The sequence below is a fragment of the Rhinopithecus bieti genome, unplaced genomic scaffold (genome assembly GCF_001698545.2).
Source record: "Rhinopithecus bieti isolate Rb0 unplaced genomic scaffold, ASM169854v2 scaffold_3878, whole genome shotgun sequence".
Lineage (NCBI taxonomy): Eukaryota > Metazoa > Chordata > Mammalia > Primates > Cercopithecidae > Rhinopithecus > Rhinopithecus bieti.
Window position 1 is genome coordinate 6,794,429 of NW_016805059.1, and position 19,123 is coordinate 6,813,551.

Here is a 19,123-nt window from a genome sequence, read left to right on the forward strand (position 1 = left end):
ATTTTTTTTTATCTTTCTTCAAAAAAACCACCAACACAAAAAAAATACTCTAAGTGGGTGCGTGTAGGTGTGTGGCGTGGTTGAGTTTTTTGGGGGAATGGGCAAGAAAGAGATGAGCTGTCAAAATATATATACAACAGCTTGATATTTCAGCATAAATTCTACACTGCAAAGACAGAACTGACTATAGACATTATTGAGTGGCCATATTTATATCTCATTAATATTATATATAAAAATACTTTCCATCAATAAGGAAAGAAAAATTCTATTAAATATTGTTAGAGACAGGGGTAACTGGCCAAAGAATTGTATCAATTTTATTTGCGTTTTCAAAATATATATTTTATTTGACTATGAAAAAAGCAAAACATATGCTTCCACCTTACAGAATAATAAAATACATAATTATACAAGCTCAGATTCTAGCCATCTAAATCACATCTCTTTTCCAATGTAAAATTTCTTCATTTTTTCCAGTGTAAAATTTCATTCCCAGATAGACATCTTACCCAACTTCAGACTCTTTGGAAAGCTACAATAATTAGAAAAGCTAAAAATATGTCAAAATCGCATTTTTTCCTGAACTATCAATAACTATATTTTGATATATCCCTTTCTTACTATCAGACTAAACTTAAACTATAAATATTTTGGCATTTAAATATTATCTCATACCATCCTTCAATTCTTTTATCTATTTAAATAAATATCCTCTAATGATGAATTTTTAAAAATTCTTAAGGGAAAGAAATAGGATAGCCACCTTAAGGGGAGACAGAGCCAAAGGAACATTTTTATTCAAGGAAAAGTGATTATATTTGCAGGCCTAATGGGAATGAACCAATGAACACACATAATTTGAAGATATAAGGAAAAGAATTTTGATGGAGCAAAAGGAGCAGAAGAAAGATGAGATCAAGAATACAGGTAGGAGAGTGCTAGAGATAAAAGGGAGGCAAAGTCAAGTCTTTCACGGTGAGTTTCCAAACCAAAACCACTACCTTATACTTGATGGAAAGCACAGCTGGCTGCCTTTCTACCCCTCCTTTTTCATCCCTTCTGATATCACTCTGACTGGTTTGCGGAAATGGCTAGAGAATTTAGGTAGATTTAAAGTAGGGAACAAAGGATAATGGCTAAGAGTTGTTGACTCAGTCCAAGTCTGAAAGTCTAAAAATTTAAAGTCCCAACCCGGGAATCTGAGCTTTGAGCTAGGAGGTAGGGACAGAAAACTCTAGTTCCAGCTCTAACCAGCTGTGAAACCTTGAGTGAAAAGTGGGGCTCTTCTTTTGGAATGTCACTTAGGTAAGCAGTTAGAACTAAAGTAAGATTTCTTAGGTCTCTTACAGCTTGAGTCATTATTTTATGTACTTTATCACAACTGTTATACCAACTGGAGAGGGGTCATCAGATAATCATTAAAGAAGGATGATGGCCTTTGTACAAAATTCTTCATAAGAATTCTAGTTGCAGATGGGATTCTATCTGTATTCTTTTTTACCATTAAGGCATATTTCACTTAAGGAACCTACAGCACAGGAAGCAGCCACAGTAAATATAATTCCATGGTTGAGGTTTTGTTTGTTTATTTCCTGAGCAACTGCCAATAGAAAAATTCATTGTTTGAGAATGTACTTTGGAATGCCCTGAATTGGCTGCTACTAAATACATAAAAAATATATAAAAAGTCTATTACTGTAAATGTGCTTATCATGTAAAATTCCATCTAAGGATGAAGACTCATCAAATATTGAGAACACCTTAAGAGAGGTGAACCTTGTGCCCTCAATTATAACTAATAGCAGTATTGAGGAGGGTGTTTCATTTTGGGTCAAACTACCTCAGACAACCTCTTCTTAGAGCCTCATAAAATCCTATTAAACCTAAATCCTCCCTGTGCTCTAATCTTCTGGCCCAGTTCTCTTTTCTCTCTCACCGCAATATCACAGGGCAATGCTGGACTGTGAAAAATAAAGCAAGCATCTAATAGCCCCCTATTCTTCTGGACCTTGTGCTTAACCCTCCCTTAACTTGCCATAGTTTAACTCCAGTTCATTCACTGTGCAACGTCCATCATTTCAGTAAATCAGAATCTTATTTCATTCCACCAGCTTCTAGGTCACCAGTCAACACACAAAATGTGCGCAAAGAAAATTCTCTCAATACACACATTCCAAATGGTTTCCAGCTTTGGAAAATACATGCTTCAAAATAGTAACAAGATGCCTAAAACTTAATAATCCCATGAAACAATCCTACCTCGTTTTACACCTGAGTTTCACAAGAACAGGCTACCAACTATGTCATACCCATGTGCCATGCAACTGACTGATGAGCAGAATAAATGTGAAAAGAAAAATTAAAATTAATATTCAAATTCCTATCTGAAATTTGTTTTTGGACTTAATTTTAAAACTATTTAAGAAAATAAGTAGATCAATTATACCTCGATAAAGATCAAAATTTAAAAAAAAAATTTTAAAGAAGAAATTAAACTCCTACAGGCAAGGATTTAGAATGTAAAAATTATGTATTTTGAAATTGATAGCAAGTATTGAGACATCAGCTCATTGGTGATTGAACAGAAAAGTTTCTTATACACGTAGGGTGATTTGTTGGAACCTAAAAATTGGATCATTCTTGGGGAAAGCCTCCCCAACAACCCAACTGATCACTGTACTCTGGATAGTACACACCACCCTTTTACATCACTATTTTGTTGAAAGCTATTAAAAAACACCTTGTTTAAGATTTCTGCCACACAACCCTGTAAAAGTTGACTAAGGTAAACGCAGAAAAAAATGATCTGACAACTTCTATAGGTTAGAACTTGAAAGGAGAGACTTGAAGTAGATGCTCTGAATCTTTCTAAGAAGAACCCTCTCACTTCATAAAGTTCTTTTCAAAAATGTTCCTGGAAAAAAAAAGAAATGTAAGTTTTTGTCTTGGTCATGTTCTCTGGAAAAGTAGGTACCTGTGACGAGTGATGCTGTTTAGTCTAATACCTGTATCTACAGTTTTATCAATCAGAATTAGTTCCCCACCCAGTGCTTTAAATCCCTTCATGTGAACATGTGCAGCTTTGCAACCTGTAGTGTTACCCAGATGATGTGATGCTTACCTTTTGAAACATGAAAAATATCCTTTAAAAAGGGTTCTTCATCCACATATGACATAAAAGTACTAAGTGCAATTAGTGAAATAACAGTAAAATTCCATATACATCCATGAATCTCATAAACTGTGGGCATATTTTTCTGAAGAGAGGTGGCCGTAGTTTTCAGCCAATTCTAAAAAGAGTCCATGAGGTGCCCCACTTCAAAAAAGTTTAAAACTCACTTTAAAGATGCATTCATGGTAAAACCATTGAGAATCGAGTCCCAAAACACGCTAATAGCCAGTTCACATTCTAATGGTATTACTGAAGATGTAGTTGTGGAATTTTGTGACTTCTGTGATAACAAAAAGTTCTGCTATGAACAGAGCAGAAGTAAAAACAACTCATCTCATGAAAGTCACACAGATATCATGGAGTCTGACTCAGACTATCAAGTCAGACCCAGACACATTCTCTTAGCCACCAGTACCTCTCTAACTATAGCTACTAATTACACTAGTACCTTGCAGCATTGTTTAAATGGTAAATGACTGAAAAGACCCTACATATCCATCAATACTGGTTTGGTTATATAAACGATGGTACTTCTGTGTAATGGAATACTATTTACAATTAACAAAAAAGACACAGCTCTTAATGTACTGATAGGAGAAGGTTGCCAAAATGTAAACAGAACAGCAAATACAGTATGCCACCATTTGTGTAAGAAGAAAAGCAATGTATTAGCCCATCTGATTGTAAATGCATAGAAGATTTCTGAAAAGATACACAAGAACTCTAAGGTGGCTGAGTCAGCACAGGGCACTGGGGGCTAGGGGACAGCTGAAGGAGAAGACTCACTTTTCAAACTGTACCTTCTTTGACTTTTGAATTTTGTACCATATTTATCTACTACTTAGCAAAAACATTTTTTATTTAACCAAATAAAAGCAAAAGAACAACTTAAATAAAAGGAAAAGTACTTGCTCTATCATAAGCATAGCAATGACAACAGATTTGAAGACTCTTCTGAGTCTCAATATGAAATGAAAGTACCTGCAAAATGAGTATAGCCTGATGAGTATGAGTAGGGATAAAAGAGTAGCTTAATACAATATGCTATTTGACTCCATCATAATGACTACAAAATGTCTGAAAGAGATTTGACAGAAAACATATAAAGGAAAACCAACTACATCTGTACCTAGAAGACTTGTTAACTTCCAATGGAATAAATATATACAAAAATAACATATCAGGAAAATGTAAATAATTCAGAAGAGTAGTAGTCTTATTTTTAGAAGCACTTAAGTGGTTGTCTTAATATTATTGTTGCACAATACTCAGTGAATTAAATGTATGCAATTTACTTTCAGTCTAAAAGATTCCTAACTCTAGGAATTTGTAAAATTAATCTTCTGCCAAAGTTTTTGTCAGTCTAGATCAGTGGTTCCCCAAATGTGGTCTGAGGGATCCTGGGGTTCCCCAAAACCCTTTCAGGGAGGCTCAGTGGTTCTCAACAACTTTTTCTAGGACCTCTTTTTAAGGAACAACAAAATCGGTCAAACTACAAAGTTTCTCCTATCCAGAAAAGCTTCCTGCACTCAGCTTACTGTAACTTCACTTGAGCAGTTTGACCACTATTCACCACAACTTTTTTTCTTTCTTTCTTTTTTTTTTTTTGATAGGGTCTCGCCCTGTCATCAGGCTGGAGTACAGTGACGCAATCTTGGTTCACTGCAACTCCCGCCTCCTGGGTTCAAGAGATTCTCATGTCTCAGCCTCCTGAGTAGCTGGGAATACAGGTGTGCACCACCACACTTGGCTAATTTTTGTACGTTTAGCAGCAACATGGTTTCACTATGTTGGCCAAGCTGGTCTCGAACTCCTAAGCTCTAGTGATCTTCCCAACTCAGCCTCCCAAAGTGCTCGGATAGCATGTGCCACTGCGCGTGACTACACCACAACTCTTACATTGGCTTTTCTTATGAGATTGTTCTACTCATAAAAAACCTGTTCTCTCAGACTAAGATTTATTCTGAAAACTAAATATCGTTATGCACCTGTAAATAAGTTTCTTAAACTTCCTCTTTAAAATATTGCACTCACTAACAGCAGATCTAACTGCTTTGAAGCTTTCGTTTTGTCCCAAGCATGATTTGGTGAAATTCTGATGAGATTGTTTACCCCTGAATAAAGCAGCACTGTGTCTCACTCAACAAAGAGTACATTCTCAATGTCTCTCCCTTGTACCTAGAGCAACATACACTGTAGCACACACACATACACGTGTAAGTCTAGCTCAGCATACAGATGTAAATAATAAGCAATAGTTGTTGCCTTTTCAGAGACCCTACAATAGAAAAAGCCCCGTGTCACCTTTAATTAGCAAAGGGTAATGGAGGCTCTAATATCTGCTTGGAGGTCCAGAATTTAGGCTTACCATGCTGTACTTCCAAGAAATAAAAGTAAAAGCTGAAACAACTTATACTGAGCAACTAACTCCTCTGCCACAGCAAAGATGGCTTATTGACTGGATGGCTGCCACCCCTCCCAGCAGAGAGGCTGTCTCTATGGAGAAGAATGCATTAATTTATCCATAAGCCTCCAGAAGCAAGTGGGTAGATCACAACTCTCCCATATGCTGCTTCAATTCATCTACACTTGCCTCTAGAGTGACTGGCATAGACTTGAATGGTTTCAGGCTATCTATGCTTCTTTAATTAAAAGTCTCTCCACTAAATTAGCATGTGTATATCAATGTCTTTTGTACAGGGGGAAAAAAAGAAAGCAAAAGCAAGAAAAGAAAATCAAAGGCTATTCTAAATTAAGTTTTGCTTCAGATAGATTTTGCATTTGGCACTACTTCTCCCTAGAGTTGGTGCTTCAGGTAGAAAACAATGAGCAAGAATAGGCAAGGTTCCTACTTCCCCCTTGAAAGCATCCTGCACTTTGGAGTTGATTGACTTCTAAAATCAAAGGAGTTGTGAAGAGCAACTAGGTAGCAAAAGAGGAACCTAGGTAGTTCCTTTTTTATAAAAATAATTTTATACATTATTAACACATATATTTACAATAATTCACTTCCATTTTCTGCATTAGGGAATTACCAAAAATTGATTATCTGACTCAATACTATTAGAGTGAAATTGCACTATCTGAGGACTAGGTTCTGATGTTACTGAATAAGGCAAAACATTAAAATGCCAAAAATTACCACCAAACATCCCTTAGTAAGGCATCTGTTGGAAACCAACACATTTTTTTTTTCTCATTAAGTTGGAGAAACAGCTGAATATCCAACAACGCAGTAGGCATTTGGGGTCAGGTTGTTCAAAAAATAATGTATGTCTTCAAATGCAAGAACTACTTTCAGCACAGAGAGACACCCACACTATGAGAGGCTGGTGGAAAGAGCAGGTATACATCTATAATTCCTGAAGAATAAACTCAAAATTATCCTAACCTTGTAAATGATTGTCTACACCTCTCCCTTTCAATCTCTGGTTTTAAGGGGCAGATAATGCCAAGAACATATACAATGAATGAAATGACTATACAAAACTGGAGTACCCTGGAGGGGCTTCACAAACATTACTAATTATACACTGAAATCTACTGAAATCTACACAGAGTTCCAAGTAAATTATATTTCCTGCTTTCATAGAAAAGGAATGTAATACAGGTAAGCCATCCAACAGACAACTCAAGTAAAATTAAAGACAGATTTTTCCATTAAGTAAACATGTCTGTGTTTCTAAAATGTTTTGAAAACCCACAAATATAGCATACAAACACTGCTAATTAGAATTCAATAATAAACATCATCCTCTGTCAAAAGAATTTTCAAAAGTGAGGGAAAGGATGATGACAGTATAGAAACCAAACAATTACAAGCATCTGGATTTTAGTGGACCTGATCATACTAATATTAATAATTATAGAATGAACTGGTAAGGAAATTAGCAGCAGTAACTTCCAGATTTCCCATATAAGTTGCTCCTTTCTAGCTTCTTTCTAAAGAGAACTTTCAGCTTTAAAATCTGACCATATTTAGTTCTGAAGGCTCCCAAAAATAAGCATATTATAATTAAAGTATACTTAAAATACAAGAGTATTTGCCTTAGCACCAGAGAATCGTTCACATTTATGCATTGTTTATTGAGAGAATAAAATTATTTTCTCCAAAAAGTTGCCACAACCTTTTCTATTGTTTGTTCTAAGAATGTAAACCTTAGAGTAAGAAAAAATAAAAGGAACGCTATGGTGCTTGAATTAAATATTTTATACGATTATATCACAATGACATTTTCTTTAGTCTAACATAATCAGTATTCTATATTTGTTGCTTGCACAAAACCATAATTACTCGTTGATTTGATCAAAATTACTAGCTGACTTGAGCAATTCAGTCAGCCAGTCAGCCTTCAGGGTAATTAGTCAAATCAACAGTCTATCAAAGTGACTAATATATCTCTGAATCATGGATTAAACTATCTACAACATCAAGGCAATTCTTAGATTTGTTCCAAAACCTCAGTTCATCTTGTTTAACTCCATAGGTTATTTTTCTCGTAATTTAATTTACTCCGTACACAGTTGAGAGTTTTTCCTCCCCTTCAAGGAAGAAAATGAAAGTGACAATAAAACCTTTTAAGAACTTTTTTATTTCAGAAAAGTAAAATTAAAAGTACAGAATTCAATGAAATCAGATACTCTTGTTTCAAAAAATAAGAGAAGGAGGAGAAGAGTTGTTTTGCTATTGTGTAAGCAGGGGCACAGTCAAGGAGAAAGAGACAAAATGGATTCTTACCAGTCAAACCACTTCACAGTGCCTCAAATTCCATTAAAGGCCACAATTCTGTTGATTTGATGCCAGATGCCTCTAAAATGTTCTTACTCAAGAAAAGTATGTTTTTTGAAAGAACAAGGAAAGCAACACATTTAAAGGCTAGAGAAAATTTTCTTCCATTTACTTGGGTCAGTGCAACATCCATCATACAGAGACACAAACACCTTATAGAATAAAAGATCAGAGGAGTTACACTAGTAGAAGATCAAAGAGCCAGTGCCTCTGGGGGAATCAAACAAGTAACTGCCTGAACAGAGCCCCCTGTGATTTCTCTCATAAATCTAGCTTATGTGATTGGGGGGAGAACCACAAAGCAGAACATGCTGTCCCAAAAAAGTGATTAAGAAATAATTAATTCCAGTTTGACTCTCTCTCTCTGGAGAAAGAATCTTTTCAAAGTCATTAAGTGGAATGACTCTATAATGGAAGTTTTAAAAAAGCAAAAATGAATTATCTACACACACTAACTACAACAAGGCATATGAAATTATCATATATATTCAGTCTAACAGCAAACCAGAAGAAATGAAAACATATTTAGTAAATGGTTGCAAAAGTATAAAAAGAAACTGGATGCTTTTAACAGATGCCCTCAGATTTAATTCCACCTACGTGGGCTAAAAGGGAGCGCTCGTCCATCCTTGTCACATGAGCAGGTAAAAGAACAAGTTGTCATTAAAACTGAAGGGTGTAAAATTTCACAGTAGAAATAGAACATGTTCAGAAATTTTCAGCATCCCAAAACCTTTGGCTACCAACATCAAAACACTACGCTGAACAAAGTGCCTACTAAGTACCTGCCTTAAACCTGCCTATTAATATCTTTCTCCTCTAAACCTTTTAGTTTAACTATATCTCCCTATGGTGATGTAGTTTCTGCTTTGTGCTGTGGTTATTTCAGAACCAGTCTGGTCTCCTTGAAGGTAGGGATCGCATTTTTATGTTATTCATGTATTGATTTAGTAAGCATTTAATCCAAGAGCCCAAGATGTGCAGTGTGGGGATATGAATAAAATCTAGTCCCAGGCGTCAGGGATAAGCAGCTTACTATGGAGAGGTGTTTGCATCAGCAGGTAGCAGTAACAGCCACCAGTGAGAAAAGCCACTGCTTATTGGGCACTTACTCTGTGCCAGGCACCACACTAAATTGTCTGTTCAATTCTTATAACCACCCACTGAGATAGGGTGTCATCCCCATTTACAGATGAAGAAACTGAAGCCTAGAGAAAAGTGACTGGTCACATGGGTAGTAAGAAGCAAAGTCAGAGCACTGGGAGGACTGGATGGGAGCCAGGAGTCAATGGGCAGCTGTGATCAGAAGAGGGGCTTAGGAATGGCTTTACCAGGAAGGAACTCCTGCATAAATACCTTGTTTGCATAGGAATAGATCCCAGGGTGATACAAGGAAGCAATTCACTTAAGCAAATAAGAGTGCTGATAAAAACATGATGTGATTTCCTGCAGTTCAGTCTCTAATGAAAGCTCTACATTTGTTTTTTTGTTTGTTTGTTTGCTTGGCCATAGGTCAACAGAACAGTGTCTTGAAACTTTCACCTATCACAAATCCAACTTTTAGAGAGATTAAAACATTGGAAATAGGCAAAACAATGACTTGAAGAAGGTGTAACAACTGGTTTACTAGTCATTGCTACCACCACAATGTATCACTGAGTCTAGAAACTTGGCATTTCAGCCACTACAGATATTCCATTTCCCTGGTTAAGTCAAGTCTAGCTACACAAATCAAGTCCAACTGGTTAGTAATTCTAATACATGTTAGAAATATAAACAAAACTGATTATCCTACCATGAAAAAGAAAAAAACACTAAATATTAATCACTTAAAGTATCTCAATTAATTACTTTATTCTAAAGGAAAGGATACGTTAACTGTATTGAGAGATAAATTACCCAAAATGCAGACTAAAAAATTTTTGTTTCTTCCCTTTCATATGGCAGATACTGATCAATAATACAAGGAATAGCCCATAAATTCAGCTGTATATATTCCCTGTTTTAATACAATTTAAATTAGCAAATTAAGATGTAATTATATGTGATTTTCTTGTAATTGTTTATGAAATACAAAATGATGTGATATTATAAATAAAAATTCAGGTCACTCATCACATTGATCTTCATATTAAATCTCCCACTGTGGATCAGATTCTGCAATTTGACTCCTGGTTTTATAAAATTTCTGCAGATCATATTCATCTTCTCCATGTCACATGGTCCCAGATTTCTCCTCAAATAATTATAATACAAAGCACATTCCTGTATGTGCAATTTAAAGATCTGTGGCTTAGCCAGGTTTGGAATTTAACACTAGAACAAATCACACCATGAATCAAATAAATTGTGTAAGAAAGGTGGTTCTATTTTTACAGAGTTATGTACCAAACCTGCTTAACATAAACACACACACACCCGGGAGAAATGGATCTGTTAATGGATTACGTCTTTTTGTTTTTGTTTTCTGTTTTTTTTAAATTATACTTTAAGTTCTAGGGTACATGTGCACAACGTGCAGGTCTGTTACATATGTATACATGCGCCGTGATGCTTTGCTGCACCCATTAACTCATCATTTATATTAGGTATTTCTCCTAATGCTATCCCTCCCCCATCCCTCCACCCCATGACAGGCCCCAGTGTGTGATGTTCGCCACCCTGTGTCCAAGTGTTCTCATTGTTCAATTCCTACCTATGAATGAGAACAAGCAGTGTTTGGTTTTCTGTCCTTGTGACAGTTTGCTCAGAATGATGGTTTCCAGCTTCATCTATGTCCCTGCAAAGGACATGAATTCATCCTTTTTTATGGCTGCATAGTATTCCATGGTATATATGTGCCACATTTTCCTTCTTTTTTTTTTTTTTCACCGTGAGTGGCCAGGATGCCAAGCTTCATTTATTGTAACTACAGGGTGGAAGTACATTCATGACTTCAGATTCTGAACTGCAGTAAATACTTTTTTTTAAAATTAAGAGTTGATATCTGGGATTTAGGAGAAGTTCATAGGTAAATTATGATTTCAAAATATCTCATTTCATCATTGCTTTATTCTCTGATAGCCAAATGAAGAGAGAAATGTCATGGAAGAGGCAAAAGGCTTTCAGCCCTCAAGATCTACAGCTCAACAGGTCAGCAGAGTACTTCATGTGATAAATTTGGCTGAGATGATTCACTTTTAAACATCATCTCCCACTTCCTAATTCTGATCATCCTTCTCTTGGGGGAAAACTTTAAATTCCTGAGTAGATTCCCTTGTCTTCATACATATCTTCACTTGGGGTTTCAGGAACTTGATGGGAAACCTGCTTCTCCTACTCCAGTTATTGTGGCCTCCCACACAGCCAACAAAGAAGAAAAGGTAGGTCAGACATCATACTCAAACCTCCCTCTACCCCATCCTCCTCCCCATTAATATTTGGAGAGTACATAGGCCTCTGTGGTTTAAGTGACAGAATCAAGTTTCAGAGCAGGGGCTTTGAAATGGGAAGATGCTTTTTTTGACTATTAAGAAAATTTTAGTTCTTACTTTGGATCATGAACCCACGGATAACTTTCCTTTAACAGTACTGTAAAACTTAATTACCCTCTTTGGTTTGCAGAGTTTACTGGAACTAGAAGTAGATTTGGATAATTTGGAATTAGAAGATATTGACACAACAGATATCAATCTGGATGAAGATATTTTGGATGATTGACTGCAATACTTTCCATTTACCTGACTAAACAGATCATTATTATATATAGGTATTGATTGCTACCCTGACCACAGTGCTTTGGACTATGAGAAATTTCTTAGATTTTTATATGTAAATACTGTGGACCACTGGGAGCATAATGCCCACATCATCTTAAGAAGAGTTTATGTGCAGCATTTAAATCACTGTGTTTTCCTTGTTAACTAAAACAGACATGGGCTTTGATTTTTTCATGCTATTAGACCGTATCTCATAAAACCTTCTGAATTAATGGAAGATACTTCTGTTTCCTTTCTCAGTAATGAAAATAGGCTTCTAGTTTTAGAAGGCTGAGCTGAAACTACACCTTGCCTAGGGATCAGCCCCACTCTTTTCTTTGCATAACTAAATCTGCATTTTCAAATGCTGTCAATCACATTTTTCTTAGAGCTGAACATCCATTCTGTAATTCTCTAAACCCTTTTCTTGACCTCATTGCATCATTCCACAGGTCTTGCCCCAATTTTATCTAGCAGCTACCCATTTCTGGAGTCAGGATGTGAAACCTCTGTTCCTCTGACCTCATTAAGCTGGGGTCCTTCTAAATTACCATTTACCCTATTTGGTAACACAAAAAATAACCATACTTTTTAACTGTACACTCATCTAACATGATTCGAGAAATTCATAACCAGGCACTCAAATATCCTTGTAGCCTAGAAAAGTGAGTAGGGTAACAATTTTTGCTTTGTAGGGAGAACTACAAATTGATACCTTTTAATCAGGCCATTTTTTAACGTTTAGCTCCATATTAACAGAGAAATGTAGTCAGTATTTAGTAAAATAAATGTATTTTTAAAATATTTTTAGGAAGCTGCAGAATGGCGACTGAGTGCTTCTTGATAAGTTTGCAGTGTTAGTTCTACATAGGCTCCCTTCTGTGCTTCTGTTTTTGCAAAGACCTTGATTAAATTTATTCCCTCAGCAGCCTGATCCCGGGCCTCTTGAGCCGACTGGCCGTCTGGATGGAGTATTTGATACAGCTGGACCAAGCTGGTTGCATTATCGATTAAATCTCTCTGAATCTGGTCAATCAGCAAACCATCAATCTTTTTATTATTTACAAAATACCACACCATTCCACCAAAGTATCTTGTTGAACATAAAAGGTCATATTTTCCGTTCTTATCTATATCTTCATAGGTCTTGTGATGAACCTTGATATACTCAGTGGAATCTGGCTCAAACTGGGCAAAGCAGAGATTGAGGACATCAGCATGCCTGTCCTGACTATACACAGTCCTAAGATTTTCTTCCTTGAAAATTATTGGTGTCAAAACTTTACGACCTTCTTTTGAGAAATAAACTTGTATCATCCAGTCCCGTTCTTCCCAAGAGGCTTTGTGTAGTGTGCCACTTGGTTCTCTAACGACAAAAAAATGCTCCCGGTGTGGTATGCTATATGATATATCAATAAACACATATTTGGTTGTTTCTGTTCCTTCCAAAATCGTATCTTCAGCTAACACATCATTTATTGGTACTCACTCTTCCAGAACCGGTGGCATTTTTAATCGTACTTTAGCTGCCTCAACTCCCTGTCTTGTAGCCTCTTCCAAGTGTGCCTGAGTCATTAGCTTATAGGTTGGTGGCTTCAGTTCTTGCACAGCTGGTTTAAAAGTCTTCTGCAAGTTCAAGTCTGCCATTTTCGTGAGTATGCTTTGAACTTCTTCATCCATAAATGTAGGTTTCTTGGTCTCTGGGCTACCAGATTCTGCGGCCTCGGAGGTGAACTGGCAGCATGGCAGCCCCACCTCGAAAGAGCAAGGTAGCGGTTGGAGCAGGCCACCATGCCAGGGCTGGATTCGAGCCCGGAAACAGACCTTTTCCACGCCTGCAGAACCCCTCAGGAGGCTCCACAGTGACACAGTGGTTCTGAGGGGCGCCATGATTATCAGTGCCACATTTTCTTAATCCAGTCTATCATTGATGGACATTTGGGTTGGTTCCAAGTCTTTGCTCTTGTGAGTAGTGCCACAATAAACATACGTGTGCATGTGTCTTTATAGTAGCATGATTTATAATCCTTTGGGTATATAGCCAGCAATGGGATCGCTGGGTCAAATGGTATTTCTAGTTCTAGATACTTGAGGAATCGCCACACTGTCTTCCACAATGGTTGAACCAGTTTACACTCCCACCAACGGTGTAAAATCATTCCTATTACTCCACATCCTCTCCAGCATCTGTTGTTTCCTGACTTTTTAATGATCGCCATTCTAACTGGTGTGAGATGGTATCTCATTATGGTTTTGATTTCCATTTCTCTGATGACCAGTGATGATAAGTACTTTTTCATGTGTCTGTTGGCTGCATAAATGTCTTCTTTTGAAAAGCATCTGTTCATATCCTTTGCCCACTTTTAATGGGGAAAATGTTTGATTTTTTCTTGTAAATTTGTTTAAGTTCTTTGTAGAATTCTGGATATTGCCCTTTGTGCAGATGGTAGATTGCAAAAATTTTCTTCCCATTCTGTAGCTTGCCTGTTCACTCTGATGGTAGTTTCTTTTGCTGTGCAGAAGCTCTTTAGTTTAATTAGATCCCATTTGTCTATTTTGGCTTTTGTTGCTGCTGCTTTTGGCGTTTTAGTCATGAAGTCCTTGCCCATGCCTATGTCCTAAAGGGTATTGCCTAGGTTTTCTTCTAGGGTTTTTATGGTTTTAGGTCTAACATTTCAGTCTTTAAATCATCTTGAATTAATTTTTGTATAAGGTGTAACGAAGGGATCCAGTTTCAGCTTTCTACATATGGCTAGCCAGTTTTCCCAGCACCATTTATTAAATAGGGAATCTTTTCCCCATTTCTTGTTTTGTCAGGTTTGTCAAAGATCAGATGGTTGTAGATGTGTGGTGTTATTTCTGAGGCCTCTGTTCTGTTCCATTGGTCTATCTCTGTTTTGGTACCAGTACCATGCTGTTTTGGTTACTGTAGCCTTGTAGTATAGTTTGAAGTCAGGTAGCATGATGCCTCCAGCTTTGTTCTTTTGCTTAGGATTGTCTTGGCAATGCAGGCTCTTTTTTGGTTCCATATGAACTTTAAAGTAGTTTTTTCCTATTCTGTGAAGAAAGTCATTGGTATTTTGATGGGGATGGCATTGAATCTTATACTTGCACAATTACTTATCTACCTTAACACTATGTTCATCACACAGAGATTATCTGATGACCTTTTGTCCACTTCCCCTACCCTTTTACTAAATTTCAAGCATTAATAGCACTGTAATGGATGTTCTCAGGTCCCCTAAATCCCTCCAGGACCAAAAAATTTATTCTCCCAGCTGCTAAGAGTGCTGTTGGCTGTCAGCCCTCTCCAGAAGTTTCCCTCTGCCAAAGAGGGCTGCTTTGCCCATGATTAAGCCCTCCCCTTAAGGGCAGTTCATATCCATGACTAAAGGAGGATGTTGCCCCAATGCCAACTCAGGACAACCCTGAGGGGTCAACCCAGTTTCAGAGTTTCCTGTAGGGTCAGCCTAGGCCTTAGAAAGGACTTGATGGCAGTCTACCATCATCCTCTGCACAGTCCTCCTTCTCTCCCCAACAGGTGCTGATTCAGAGAACGTACCCTAACAAACTCCTGCACGTAAATCTCCACCTCAGAGTCTGTGCATCCCAGGATGTCAAGCAACTAGAACCACCAGTATCCATCAACTAAGAAACTACATATCTAAGGTTATTAAAGACACTTAGAGAGAGGGAAAATACTAGTTTTTTAAATTCAGAAACCTTGCAAATGGTACAAGCCTTCAAAACCAGTAAAGAATATTACTTTGCTAGACAAACTAACGAAAACACACCAAAGCTGCTTCAGTAAGTTCAATCAATATTTTCTAATATTCCACCTTTAATAGTTCTAAATGACCCCAAACCAATCTTAAGAATGAACACAAAACTAGCTTTTACTCTACGTACTTACATTACCATTTTAAAACTCTTTACCCTTCATGTGAGGCTACTAGGTAATCTGGCTAATTTAAAAATACACACATAGGTTTTCAGGAGGAGGTGGGGATGGCTAATGGGTACAAAAAATAGAAAGAATGAATAAGACCTACTCTTCGATAGCATAGCAGGGTGATTACAGTCAATAATAACTTAATCGTGCATTTTAAAGTCAGAGTACAATTGGATTGTCTGTAACATGAAGGATGAATGCTTGAGGGATGGATACCCCATTATCTATTATGTGATTATTTTACATCGCATGCCTGTATCAAAACAGCTCATGTGCCCCATAAATGTATACACCTACTATGTACCCACAAAATTAAAATAAAAAACTTAAAATATAAACAGGCAAACAAATAAATACCAACAACCTGGAGAACAAGAAAAATAATCCTGTCACTCACTTGTTCTTTCAAAAATAAACCCTATTTAAAGATTTTCAAGTCTAAATCTTCTGATTACAAAAGTAGAGAGTAAGGGAGAAAAGAGAAGGAAGGAGAGATTTTCCCCATTACTTTAACACATACCTATTTCTCTTTCAAAGACTACAGGCTAGTCTTTTTTAAGCTACATTAAAAAAACAACATGTGTCCCATACTACATTTTTTTTTAAGGAAACTTACCAGAAAGGAGTCCCGATCCAGACCCCAAAAGAGGGCTCTTGGATCTTGTGCAAGAATTCAAGGTGAGTCCATCCAGTAAAGTGAAAGCAAGTTTAGTAAGAAAGTAAAGGAATAAAGAATGGCTACTCCATAGGCAGCGCAGCCCTGAGGGTGGCTGATTGACCATTTTTATGCTTATTTTTTTATTATATACTAAACAAAAGGTGGATTATTCATGAGTTTCCTGGGAAAGGCATAGGCAATTCCCAGAGCTGAGGGTTCCTCCCCTTTTCAGACCATATAGGGTAACTTTTTTTTTTTTTGAGACAGAGTCTCGCTCTGTCGCCCAGGCTGGAGTACAGTGGTGTGATCTTGGCTCACTGCAATCTCCACCTCCCAAGTTCAAGCAATTCTCCAGCCTCAGCCTCCCAATGTTAAATATAGTGAACCCCAAGTTTCTCTTCAAAGAATCAGTATGTCAGTATGTTCATCTCTCTTATTCTTTGATTCTCCATTTTAAAGTTTAACTTCCTGGTTCTCTTCGCCCACTTGCTTCTAGTTTCAGTAAATACTTTCCCACCAGTCCAAATCAGTAGTTCACATCTGTTCCCCTGGTCACCTGCTCTGTCCTAACTCATCCCGATCACCTGCTCTGACCTAAGTCACCTTTAGTTACCTGTTCCTAACTGTCCTTCCTGCCAAACTATTCACCCCACCACTCTGGCTCATGCCCCTGCCCTCTTTAAAATAGCCAGTCATAATTAGTTTAGACTGTGCAGTCCAACCCTAGCCAATAGGGGAACAACACAGCAGTAGGGAATACCTGCATCAGGAAAAAGAACTCCTGCCCCTCCCCTGTCCAGGTGTGCTCTCGCCATTGTTCCACCTGTGAGGGGCACCCTTTCTGCAGAAAGTAAAAGTTGCCCTGCTGAGAAAATTAAATTTATGTTCGAGTGCTATTTCTTTATGGCACTGGGGAACAAGCACTTTGCATTTCTAATACCAAGTAGTTGGGATTACGGGTGTGCACCACCACACCTGGCTAATTTTTGCATTTTTAGTAGAGACAGGGTGGTGCCATGTTGGCCAGGCTAGTCTCGAACTCCAGACCTCAGGTGATCTATCTGGCTCAGCCTCCCAAAGTGCTCAGATTACAGGCGTGAGCCACTGTGCCCGGCCATATAGGGTAACTTTCTGACATTGCCATGTCATTTGTAAACTGTCATGGTGCTGATGGGAGTGTAGCAGTGAGGACAACCGGAGGTCACTTTCATTGCCATCTTGGTTTTGGTGGGTTTCGGTTGGCTTTTTCACCTCAAACTGTTTTGTCAGCAAGGTCTTTATAACCTATAACTTGTGCTGACCTCCTGTCTTATCCTGTGACTTAGAATGCCTAATTCACTAGAAGTGCAGCCCAGCAGGTCTCAGCCTTATTTTACCCAGCTCCTATTCAAAATGGAGTCACTGTGGTTCAAAGGCCTCTGATAAAACTGTTTCCATGGAACTAGCTCACTTATTAAATATTACTCTGATATTTCCAAAGCAGTTATCTATTTTGGTGTAGCACAAAGAACACTAGACCAGGGGTATGAATTCCTGGGTCCCAGTGCTGGTGCTGGCATGAACTTGTGGCATCTAGTGATAAGAGTCCACTAGATTATTAATTAAAGGCATTGAGTGGTTAGTTACAGAGACCCAGATTCAAGCACAAGTTCTAGCACTTACTAGCCATGTAACCTTCAGCAGGACATTAAACCACTCTAAGCTTAACGCCTCATCTGTAAAATAGAGGTGATCATAATGGTGCCTACCTCATGGGACTGCAGGGGAGATTAAATGTGACACTGGGGGTAAGTGCTCAGTACAATCTTTTTTTTTTTTTCTTTTGAGAGGGAGTCTCACTCTGTGGCCCAGGCTGGAGTGCATTGGTGTGATTTAGGCTCACGGCAACCTCTACCTCCCAGGTTCAAGTGATTCTCCTGCCTAAGCCTCCCGAGTAGCTGGGATTACAAGCACCCGCCACCATGCCCAGCTAATTTTTATGTTTTTAGTAGAGACGGGGTTTCACCATGTTGGCCAGGCTGGTCTCGAACTCCTGAACTCAGGTGATCCACCCGCCTCAGCCTCCAAAAGTGCTGAGATTATATGCATGAGCCACTGCGCCCAGCCCAGCACTGAGTCTTTCTCACTGCAAGTACTGATAAAAGTGAGCCATTACTATGAGCTATTTTTCCATCTGTGTCTACCAGAATCCAAGAGCTTTGGAGAGGAGCGGTGCTTCACATATTTTTTAAAATGGTGAATATTAAAACTCTCTAAGGTGTCAATTCACTGCGTTTTATCAAATTTATATTCTGGATTTCCACAGAAGGTTTTGTTGGGGGGAAGAAAAGAGTGTTTAAGAAAGTTTTAAGAACATTAGACTAGATGATCTTATAGCTTAAGCCTTACCTTTCTGTGAGCCTATGGCCTCTCTGCAGGGTGGCTTTTCTCTTGGAGCAACCATTTACACACTAAAATAGAGAAGTGTGTCTTGACTGTTTCAGACATACCTTCTTTCTAACATATCACCAGCACTGTATCTGCAGGTATTTCTGCCACTGCTCACACATACAGTAGCAATTGATGGCCTATAGTCCTTTATGACAACTCTTCAGGGGACAAGATACAGCCAATCAAGGGTACCACTGCACAAAAGCATGTCACACTGTTCTCTCCTGGTTTCCGAGTAGCAGTAATCCACTCTAATCAGAACTGCCAACCTAGAGAAAAACCGCCATGCAGTTTTCAAACTAAGGAACAAGTAGCAAGGCAGGGGGTGGCGGGTGCTGCTGGAACTGATGAAGTGGGGACCAAAGAGAATGTCTTTGTGAGT

At 38.0% G+C, this 19,123-nt stretch overlaps 1 protein-coding gene and 1 pseudogene across 2 annotated transcripts in view; both read right to left on the bottom strand.

Moving 5' to 3' along the window:
* FHIP1A (FHF complex subunit HOOK interacting protein 1A) overlaps positions 1-19,123 on the bottom strand; it is a 273,945-nt gene that overhangs the window by 112,039 nt on the left and 142,783 nt on the right. The gene's annotated exons all lie outside the window — the stretch shown is intronic.
* On the bottom strand, positions 12,404-13,591 carry LOC108529055 (28S ribosomal protein S22, mitochondrial pseudogene; annotated as a pseudogene). Its single transcript, XR_001885388.1, has one exon. The product of XR_001885388.1 is annotated as a 28S ribosomal protein S22, mitochondrial pseudogene (transcript).